The sequence below is a fragment of the Solanum lycopersicum genome, chromosome 7 (genome assembly GCF_036512215.1).
Source record: "Solanum lycopersicum chromosome 7, SLM_r2.1".
Taxonomy (NCBI): Eukaryota; Viridiplantae; Streptophyta; class Magnoliopsida; order Solanales; family Solanaceae; genus Solanum; species Solanum lycopersicum.
The window spans coordinates 6,890,751-6,902,402 of record NC_090806.1 but is presented as its reverse complement, the minus strand read 5'-3'; the positions used below and the strand labels follow the sequence as shown (position 1 = coordinate 6,902,402).

At 27.5% G+C, this 11,652-nt stretch overlaps 1 pseudogene; it reads left to right on the top strand.

Annotated features, from left to right (window-relative positions):
• Positions 1-5,148: 5,148 nt before the first annotated feature.
• Positions 5,149-8,162, top strand: LOC101248568 (coniferyl alcohol acyltransferase-like; annotated as a pseudogene).
• The last annotated feature ends 3,490 nt before the right edge of the window (positions 8,163-11,652 follow it).

The following is an 11,652-nucleotide window of genomic DNA, read 5'->3' as shown; positions in this document are numbered from 1 at the left end:
TATTTGCAAGTTTCTTGATGTATTCAAGATCCTATAAATTTAAGAATTTTTTGTAATTTGAAAAAATAATAGGTATAGAATATAATTAGCTCTTAACACTAGGAAATTTATACAATCTTTTACTTTTTTAAAAAAAGAGATCTTGTTTTTATGGCCTAATAAATGTACATTATTCTTTTAATTTGATCACAGCTCAAAAATGTCGATGATTTGTAAGAATGAGTTTGAAATTGGTAATTGCTTTTAAACTTTTGACCTCTACTTGTCGATTCACTGGTAAACCTTTAAGGTCAAAAATCGAGAGTTCTATTTATGGGATGAAACTTGTTAAACTTAAAATTTTAACCAGAGCTGTCAAAAAGGGTTCACCCATCCCCACTCGATCCAAGCCTCGAGGCCAAGAAATTTGAAGGGCTAGGGTGGGCCGTCCCTTCATTTGGTAGGGCCAGAAAATTCTCAATCCGGCACAACCCTATATGGGTCGAGGGCTGGGGCAGGCTAGCCCTTCTTTTTCGATTTTTTTTCTTTTTAAACTAATAATTCTATAACATCATGAACATGAGAAGATTTTCAAATCAAATATGGAAAATAATGGTGTAGTTTCAATAACACTCGTAAAAATCTAGTATAATTAACATGTATCTCACATACCAGATATGCGAGCGCGATAAGAGAGTGACAAACAAAATGTGAGTGAAGTGAGGGTGCGAGATTTGCCTATGTATCCTAGATATGCAAATCTACTTGGATAGAGTATATCTAGAACAAATTAACTTAATTTTGAATCGATATATTTCGAGATACATGTATCTGGACGTACCAAAATCTGGTAAGAATCATAATATTACAACATGGTGTGTATTTAAGTAATTTGATTATATATTACTGAGATTATTATAAGTTACCCTTGAATAAAAAAATGGTCCATGGGTTGACCCTGGCCCAGGCTCAATCAAGCCTCTAGGATCAAGAGTTTATATGAGCTGGACTTATAAGTCCTAGTTTTAAATGGAATTGAAAAAATTTATTTCAATCCTACTTTAATAACGAATTGGGTTGGACCATCTTCATGAGCTAAGACCGTTTTGACGGCTCTAGTTTTAACAAGGAAAAATTAGTAAACTAGTCAAATAACTTAACTTAATTAGTAAAACCTCCATACTTTATAAATATAAGTAAAAATATCAAAAATGTCATTATTTTAGAAAAGATTGTGTATTCTAATTTACTTCCTATATAATCTCATTTTAATTACAAATTTTCCAATTAATCCTCACTCATATGTATTTAAAAAAATAAAATATTCTCTCTCTCTGTCTCTCATATTTTCATCTTCGAATTCTTTTTCATTTCAAAATCTGTCTCTCTTCTTCTTCTTTTTTGCCAGAAAAATATATTTATAAAGATATTCACACAATCCCTTTTATTAAAATATGAGTTTTTTTATTCATTTTTCAATATTTGTTTTATGATTTTATTTTTGTATAAATCGTTCAAAATTGTTGTTTGTAGTCGAAATCACCTTTTTCGGTTTGATAAACTCTAGATCACTCTCCAATGGAAGAATCTAAGAGAATTACTAGAGGCATTCAACTTAATCAACAATGTTCTATTTTTCAAATATCACAACTGAAACTTAGAACACAAATGACAATAATTTTGTATTTTAATTTGTTTATTTTATATTTCAATATCACTTTGTATGCAAATAAGTTCTATTTTTTTTAATTTTGTATTCATCATAATCGTATACCAACAAAGTCATATTTGTATTTCAACTGAAGTGAGTATTTATTGTGATCATTTTGTATTTCAATCTTAATTTTCAATGACAAAAAATTTGTATTTCTTTTTCATTATGTTTTCATCATAATTGTATATCAACAATTTTTATATTTTATGTGTTCACTTTACAATTCAAATTAAATTTAAATATCAAATTGTGGTGAGTATTTTACTGTGATCATTTTGTATTTAATTCTCACATTGTATTCAAAAAAGTTCGTATTTTTTGTGTTCATAATAATGATATACCAACAAAGTCAATTTTGTATTCCAACTGATGTGAGTAATTTTTGTGGTCATTTCGTATTTTAGTTTCAATTTCAATGACAAAAAGTTTCTATTTCTTTTTATTATGTTTTCATCATAATTGTATATCAACAAATTTTGTATTTTATGTGCTCACTTTACCATTTAAATTAGAATTGATATTTTACTTGCATAGTGAAACTAAAATTGTATCCTAGTGATCAAAATTGTATTACATAACTGCCAAATATATTTCTTTTATTTGTATCACAAAAAAATTACGAATTGTATTCCAATATAATATAGTCATTACATATGAATACGATTAAAGAAAGATACATGATTCTAGGAAAAGAATACCATACATAATGACAATAGTACAATCTGTTAAATTTGATACAATATTCTAAAAAATACAAATTTTAAAAACGCGATTTAATCGAATTCATTTCAACATAAATTGAGTATTATCAATGAAAATTTAAAAATTGATACTAGAAATTTGATGAACAGGTGGGATGAGTTCTTTGTGTTTATTTTTTTGAATTTAGGTTTACTTTTGAATTTTTGTAACTGATGAGACTAAAGCGAATTATTCCTATTTTTTAAAAAAAATTCTCCCCTAAATTTCTCCTTTTTGTTAGTTGACAATTATATTCTTTAAATAATATTTAAACAAGATACATAATAAACTAAATATTTGACATTTTTAGTAAATATTAAAAGTGTTAACGATGGATCCTATTAAATGTGAAAATATTGATATTTTGAAAAATTCCCTTTTAACAATGAGGCAAAAAGGTTAAAATTAAGTTTAGGACTAAAGGAGGGATGTATATCATTTGTTATATGTTGCGAACACATTAATGTTTTGTTCCTGAACAGATATATTTTTATGATAGGTATGAAAGAAAAAATAATTTTTTCAAAAGGTACTTTCTTTAATGAATAAATGAAAATTTTACAGTGCGTTTGATAATGTCATTTTTCTACCTACTTTCAGACATGAAGGATACACATCTATAAATCAATTATCCAACCATAGGTTATCTTTCAACTGTGACTAAATCAATTAACAACTGTGACTAAATCAATTAATGATATATCGTTAAATTTTAGAAAATTCATTTCTAACCAATAATGCAACTCTATGGCGGAAAAGTAAAAAAATAATATCAAGTAGTTTTGATGATTTAATTAGTCTTATTATTACTTGAGGTAATTATAAGTTACTTCGATTGAAGTTCTTTTTAATAAATATATGTAAAAAATAAATTTCGAACTTAATAAATTAAATAAAATTATAATTTAAAAAATTATATTACTTCATAAGATTCTAATCATGAATCTGTCTCTGAAAATGATTCAGAAGGCGATAAAGAGATGAGATTGTTTCACAATATGTCATATAAGAAACTTACATTGTTAATTGTTTCTTGTTGAGACTTCTAATCTCATTATTAATTATAAAACGTAAGACTTCAAATTAATTCAGCTGATAGGCTGCTATCAAACAACATATATATTACCGTCTCAAATAAATTGCATGTTTTGGTTTATAAAATTTTAATGTGAGTTATTTTTAAATTAAAATTAAATAAAATCAACTTAATTCTCTTATTTAGAATTTAAATACTTCAAATTTATACGATAAAGTACTGAAAGCTACAACCATTCTTATATTATTATGATAAAAATATTATTATAAAATATTATTAAAGCTATGATTATCTAGTTGAATTTTCAAAAAAAAAGCAAAACATGACAATTAATATGAATCCAGAAGTGAGTGCTTAATTAATTTCGCAGCTCTTTCTATACACACTGCCTATAGTTTTACAAACTCTATTTAACCAATCACTAAATAGAGAAGAAAGCTTAATTCAAAACTACATATATCACCAACAATCTTAGTTTTTTTTTATAAATACATATATTTTATTGGTATCTGACTATTCGTGCAATTTTAAAAATCTTATAATGATACAATATATTTATAGCTATTTGTATATTGATATGTTTAAGAGTACAAATTTCACAAAGTCTTATAATCATACCATATATTCATAATCACAAATTTAAAAAGACTTTATGTCCTTTTTAAGCTCCATGTTATTTTAAATTAAAACTATATAAGTACTATATTTGCAATTTCTCACCTTCATTGTCAATTAGTTGAACTATAAAAAGTACTAATGTACTATATTTGCTATTGTAAAAACTCTATTATGTTTGTGTGGGGTGGGGGTGAAAATGAGTGTAATATATATTATCACTATCAATGTGTATAAATTATTTTTAATTCAACCAAATGTCTATATTAAAATTAGTGACAGTAAATGATGTAGCTTATATATTCATGGGCTAGCTTAAAAGATTGATTTATATCGACTAGTTCAAACATATTTTCGGCATTGTTCTTTATATATCAAATATTATTAATCACTTGTTCAAGATAAACTCCCAAATCTTAATCACCTTTTGGACCAAATTATAATAATACCTTGTCCTCACCAATCCTAATTATATTATAACCAACTAACATTGAACCTTTTAGATATGGATTAATTTTTTTAACTAAAGAAATATTTAAACTTGTTTATTATTTATTATTTTGAAATATTGTTATATATTTTGATATGTTGTTTGTTATTCATATTTATTATCAGTATACTTAAATTTATAACTATAATACAATTATCTACTTTATTTGTCATGTTGTCACACTTTTTATGAATGATAATCATCCCATTTAACTACATTAGTCAGCAAAAAATAAATATTTATACTATCAATATATATTAATTTGATACAATCAAGATAAAACTACAATAGATACATAATATATTCAATACAACATTGAGAAGCTAAGTAACTCATTTGGTGAGATTCCTATTTTTCATTTTGAGTAATATAGTATTCTCTTTTTATTACGTCTCTCCTATCGATTGCCTTTAAAAAGATATTTTCTATTTAAAATTCATAATACAAACTTTAATTTTTTTTTAATGATTGGTTACTTATAATCATCTAAAAATTTTATTTGATTATATAAAAATTCTTTTACTCTATAAATACAACTATCTCATCCATCAATCCATCACTCTAATATATCGATAACCTTTTACACTTCTTATTTTCTCCACACACACACCCCTCCCAAAAGAGATGAATTCAAAGAAAAACTTCAATGTGAAAGTGAACAAGAGTGAAGTAGTGGCAGCAGTGTTGCCAATGCAAGAACATTGGCTACCATTATCTAATCTTGGTTTGCTCTTACCTCCATTGGAGGTCGGAGTTATGTTCTGATATCTAAATTCCATTATTGTTTCGGAGAAAATTAATATAAATTTAGAATTTAACTCAATCGTTAAAATACACAAAACATCTTTGGCTGAAACATTAGTTGCTTACTATGCATTTTCTGGAGATATAGTTGAAAATTCACCCGGAGAACCGGAGATTCTTTGCAATAATGGTAGTGTTTCTTTTATTGAAGCTTTTAATGATGTTGAGCTTAAAGAGATTAATTTTTATAATCCAGATGAAAGCATTGAGGGAAAATTTGTTCCTAAAAAGAAGCATGGTGTTCTTGCTATTCAGGTATTAATAATTATGTGTAAACAATTTCTCCCTATTTATTCCATGCATGTGACTTAGTGAATATCCCAACATATAAATACATTGATAACAATGTGTAATCAATTTAATCTTATATGAAAAAAATAAGGTGTAATACGCAGACCTTAATTCTATTTGTGTGAGGTGCTGAAGAGGGTAGTTATTCATGATATATCCGAGACTTTTTCGAAACATGATTTGAAAATATTATTAATCGTTGAGGTGTGTGACCAATGTGATTTTAAAACTCCCTTGACAAGCATAAAGGTAGATGTACGATTCGGGTTATGGATTTGACAAAACTAAGTAACTGTCTAGTTTAATTTAAATCTTGTATTTGCCTCGAAAGATGGGTTTAGTGTATAAATTATTAAGTTAGAATATAGTTACTTCAAACTACTAAAATCTTACATCCATAAACGTCAAATCATGAACTTACCACTTCATATAAGGATTTTGATTCTCTTCAAGAGGCAAACACAAAAAAAATTTTAATAGTGATGTTGTGATTCGAATTCGTATAATACTTCTATCAACTTTAATACCACTTAAAGTGTGTGACTATCTTCATCATCGAATTATATAAGCTAAGTTGTTACTCCCCCGGTTAATTTCACTTGTCCAGTTTGGACTTTGTATACCCTAATAAACAATAATCAACATTAATCCATATTAATTGGGTGAGTCATCCGTATGAGATATGATTTGATGCTGAGAGTAAAATAGGAAGAAAATAAGGCATTTTATATGTTAAAAGTGACAAGTAAAAGTAATTTTTGTTTTTAAGTAGAGGACAAATAAAAATGTGCGAAAGGAGTATATATTAAACATATTTTATTAGCATAATACATAAATATGTCCTTTAATTTGGATATGCATAAATAGACACTTAAACTTGTATAAAGCTAAACGAATAGACACGTGTCCTATTTGGCATCGTACATGACAATTTTTCGTCCTACATGGTGTCGTGTGCATATTATGCCACATAGGACTCACATGTCTACTTGCTCAATTTTATACAAGTTAAAGTATCGTCTACTTGTATACAACCAAAGATGGAAAGTACTTAAATGTAAAAAAAGCCAAATTAAAGGACTTATTTATGTGTTCGGTTATTTATTTGCTTGACTAATCATGCTTTCAACAAAAAATACTCTGTCTTGATTGTTTGAGAAAATAATAACAAAGTTTTAAAAAAACAAATTAAGTTTTTCAAATTTGTGATATTAAATATATAAAAGACGATATATTTTTTAAACAGACTAAAATAGAAATATATAGGACACATAAATTAAGATTAAGGAGGTATAACTCTTCTGCTAGAGCAATATAAAAATAGACAACCCCATAACCTACTTGTATACAACCAAAGATGGAGGAATAATTGTGGGTTGCACATTTGATCATAGAGTTGCTGATGCATACTCAGCCAACTTGTTTCTTGTGTCATAGTCTGAATTAGCTCAATCCAAGCCACTCTCTCAGCTCCCATCGTTTCGACGATCATCCCTTTTTCCTCGACATCCTGGTTACTATGATGACTCGATCGATGACTTATATGTACCACTATCAACCCTACCTCCTATGAAATCCGAAATCCTTAACCCTAATGATCAAGTCATTAGTAGAATTTACTATGTCACCGGTGACAAAATTGAGCACCTTCAGTCACTAGCCAATTATCATGATGACCAAAAAGGCACGTCCCAGAGGTCTAAACTTGAATCATTCAGCGCTTTCCTGTGGATAACTATTGCATGTGGAATTAATAAAGAAACTTGGGTTTCAACAATTTTAGGTTTGGTATTGTGGTCGATGGTCGGACTCGATTGATCATAAATAATGTGGATAAGTCGCTAAAAGGGTATTTTGGTAATGTTCTCTCCATCCCATTTGGAGAGAAAAAAGTTGAGGAGGTAAAAGAAAAATCGCTAATTGGGTGGCAAATGTAATCCATGAATTTGTTGATATCGCGAAAATACAAGAGCATTTTCTTGGATTGATAGACTGGGTTGAGGCTCATCGTCCTGAACCATCCATGGCAAAAATATATGCAATGAATGGTGATGGACCCGCGGTGGTAGTGTCATCGGGGCAACATTTACCTGTGAAAAAGATTAATTTCGAATGGGGTGAATCAGCGTTCTGGGCTTACCATTTTCCATGGGCCGGAAAAGCGGGATATGTGATGCCAATGCTAAGCCCTAAAGGAAATGGAGATTGGATTGTGTATATGCATCTCTTGAAATGGCAAATCGAACTTATTGAGGCTTCTCCATACCACGTGTTCAAACCTGTGACTGCAAATTATTTCAATTTAATTTGACTATAGTCCAATTTTAGTCATTGAGTCACATCCATCTTATTCTATATCTAAGTAGATTTAACATTTTTTTCTTGTTTTATTTATTGTCCCATGAATATGTTATTTAAAATTTGGACATTGTGTAACATATGTACACACAAAAAACCTTTGTGCATTATTGTATTAGGACGGAGTTATAATTCTGCTTACTGGTTGACAATATCATTAGCTTTGACTGAAATTGTGTATTATATATTATTTTTTTAAAAAAAAAACAAACAAACTATACATATAAATAACTTATTGATAACTCATTCTTCTAGCTTCTTTTTCTCTAATTGAAATATAAATTTAGAAATTCTATCTACCTTGGAAAATTAGGGTCAACTTGAAGTCAATATTAGCAAGAACATAGATAGGAAGAAGTGTCGTGTATTAGGTTAGAATGTTAGTAGGGGTATAATGTTATCTTGCTTTGTGAATGTATAAGCTTATTATTAATTAGTGCATGTCGTAGTACCCTTATAGTTCTTATTATATGTTGTTTATCATATTTCGCAGGGGTAGAGCTACCTTTCTCCAAGGGGTGTCAAGCAATATCCTTTTCCTAAAAAACTTACATACTATATAGATATCAAATTTTGGTTAAAAAAATATACATATTTGTGATGAAAAATGATTGCAAATGTTATTTGCGATGGGTAGGTATGGGGTGGATTGAGCTTAACCCGCACAAATGTTTAACGTACCCTACTCCGTCCACACAACAATCTTTGCCATTTCAACCCGCTTTACTCCGCATGAATTTTTAAAATATTTTTCTTTTTTCAATTAAGTTTAATACTAAAAATAAAATTTAAATAAATTTATTTTCTAATTAAGGTAGTATTAATTTAATAGATAATGATTTAAATTTTTCAATTTTTTAGAGGTTAATTGCATTGAAAAATATGTAAGAAATTGTATTAGTTTTAATGTAACCATTTTCAATTACTATCTTGAATATTTTAGCAAGTTATATTAAAATTATTATTGTAATTATTTTATTTCAATGTTGAACAACTTTGAGCAATAGCAATGGCCATTACCAAATGATCACACATTTTTTTGTCATAATGTAAAATAAAATCAAATTCATAAAACTCAATATTCACACTTTTTAAATTAGAAAGCATTGATTCCCTTCTGGTTTTTTTTTTTCGAAAGACAAGAAATCGATCATTATTACTCTTAATTGAAAATACCTTTCTAGAAATTGATTCAACTGTTAACACTAAATATGTTATCATATAAATATATATTTGAAGAAACTTTCAGTTGATAATAGTTTGAATACAAATGTATGCATTTGTTACGAGATTTATGTATTTTTATCCGTAAAGAGTGTTCTATCACTCTTATAATATCTGATAAGTATGCAATAAAATAATATCGCAAAAGTGTTTATGCATAGCAAAACACTATGAGATAAGGAGTGGGGATTCAGGGTAAAAGGTGGACGAGTAAGGAGGAGACAAAAAACTTGAAGCGTGTATTTATGAAACTTATTTTTTCTACTTTTATAAGAAAAGTCATTTTTTTTAAAAAAAATATTATTTTAAAAAAATTAAGTATTTCTCAAAATATATGGATTAAAATCTTCCTTAAAAAGGGTTCTGAAGAATAGTTTTATAAATTAGCAAAACCACTTCCATCTTTATAAAAATTATAGATAAATAAAATTGTTATATGATGCATGAAGAACAATAGATATATATTTTTAAAAAAATATATGTCACTATAAGAAGAAAATACTTGTTAATTTTATCATTAGATTTGTTGACTATATGTTTTAATTAACAAATATAAAGACATTGAAGCCATTGATTGTAGTGGATTCCATTAAAGAAATTAATTGGGTAAAAACTTATCTTTAATTTGTTTGGAATCTAAATCTACATAGATAATATAACAAGTAAAACTAATGTAATATGTTTAAATTATTATTATACATTTACAAAAACAATTTCATAATGCTGACTTTAAAACAATGGGACTCCAATAAAGCTATATATCAATTCATTTTCCTATTTTGGAAACATATATCTTTTTCATCAGTTGGTATATATCTCAATCGTTTAGATAGAAATGTTGGTCCCATGAAAAAAACAAGAAGAGAAGAACATTTAAAGGAAAAAAACAACCAAAAAAGGATTTTTAATTGTATAAATCTTTTATATTAATGGGTTGATTACTACTAGTCAAATAATACTTTGTCCGTTTATTTTTATTTGTTATTGTTTAATTTAACACACTTATTACGAAAATAATTATTGGTATAAGTATGTTTATTACACTATAAATCCCTCTTAATTGATATGTAGTATTAATTGTATTTAATAATAAGGATAAAAATATGAAAAAAGATAATTGTATTTCCTTGATATGTTCAAAATGATATCAAGTAAAATGAAAATATATTTTAGGAATAAATAACAACTAAAAATGAATGAAATGAGTATTAAATTTATTGTATCTAGCTGTATTTGCGATTAATATCACTATATCGTTATGTTGCTGTTATTTTTACTGAAACTTTTACATAGTGACAACCTATACATAGATTGATAGATAGAAATGTCATTTGCATGCATGTAATGCTCTATACAAATATTTAATTTATTGCTTAGGGTAAAAAACTAATGTAAATATTCCTAATATTTAGTCAAAAAAAAAGAATGAAGGATTAGACGGGAAAGAGGTATGTCAAGGGATGGTGGCAACGGAATTTGTCTAATGAAAATATTGAATTGAGAAGGGAAGACAAATTGGGGAAGATGATGCCAGAGATTTTTTAATTTCTCTTTTATATGTTTAAGTTATAAATTTTTCTGATAGAAAAAAAAAAGTTAATTTTTTTCTAATGTTGACATCTCCATTTTGATTGGTCTGCCAAAATAAGTTTCTGGCTTCACGCGCTGCCTTAGACCTATAATACACTCATGATGTCATGTCACCGAAAAGTATTTAATAGGTATATGTTTGAACAGTAAAGATGCTCAATAGGTATACTATTAAATTGAGGTGTCTAAATGAACTATGCGAACAACTTTAAGGGTCTACAGATGACTTATGTCAATTAGTAATGAGATGGTTTAAATGAATGCATTAACATGGTTAAAGACTCAATTGTCCCTCTACTATTTTTTACATCTTTTTCACTAATTGTCGAGAGTATCTTTGTATATAATTTTTATGCAATACATGTTGTTTTAATGCATACTAAGCCATGTATTAAAATAATTTACGTATGTATCACAAGAGAGTTCTTCTCTTTCCGTAGGGCTTTGAGTCTGAGTCTGAGCTCTGCTTCTCTGAGTGGAGTGTCTGTTGGAAGTTTTTTCTAGAACCTTATAAGGAGTTCCTTGCGCTCCTATATAAATTTAATGCAAACATAACTAATTCAAGCATTACTAATGCAAACATTATTAATTTACCCTATTTACTATTATTCTTATACACTTTACCAAATGACCCCTTAGTAATACACACCTTTATACACAATATTGTTTAACTAATGCAAGCTATACATAGCATAAAAATTGTAGCAAGCAAGGTATTGTTCATACACAAAACTAATACATATATTATTTTTGTTGTGACTTGTAAGTGTAGAAAATAAAAAGGTGTTTATTATAGTCAATTACTCCTTG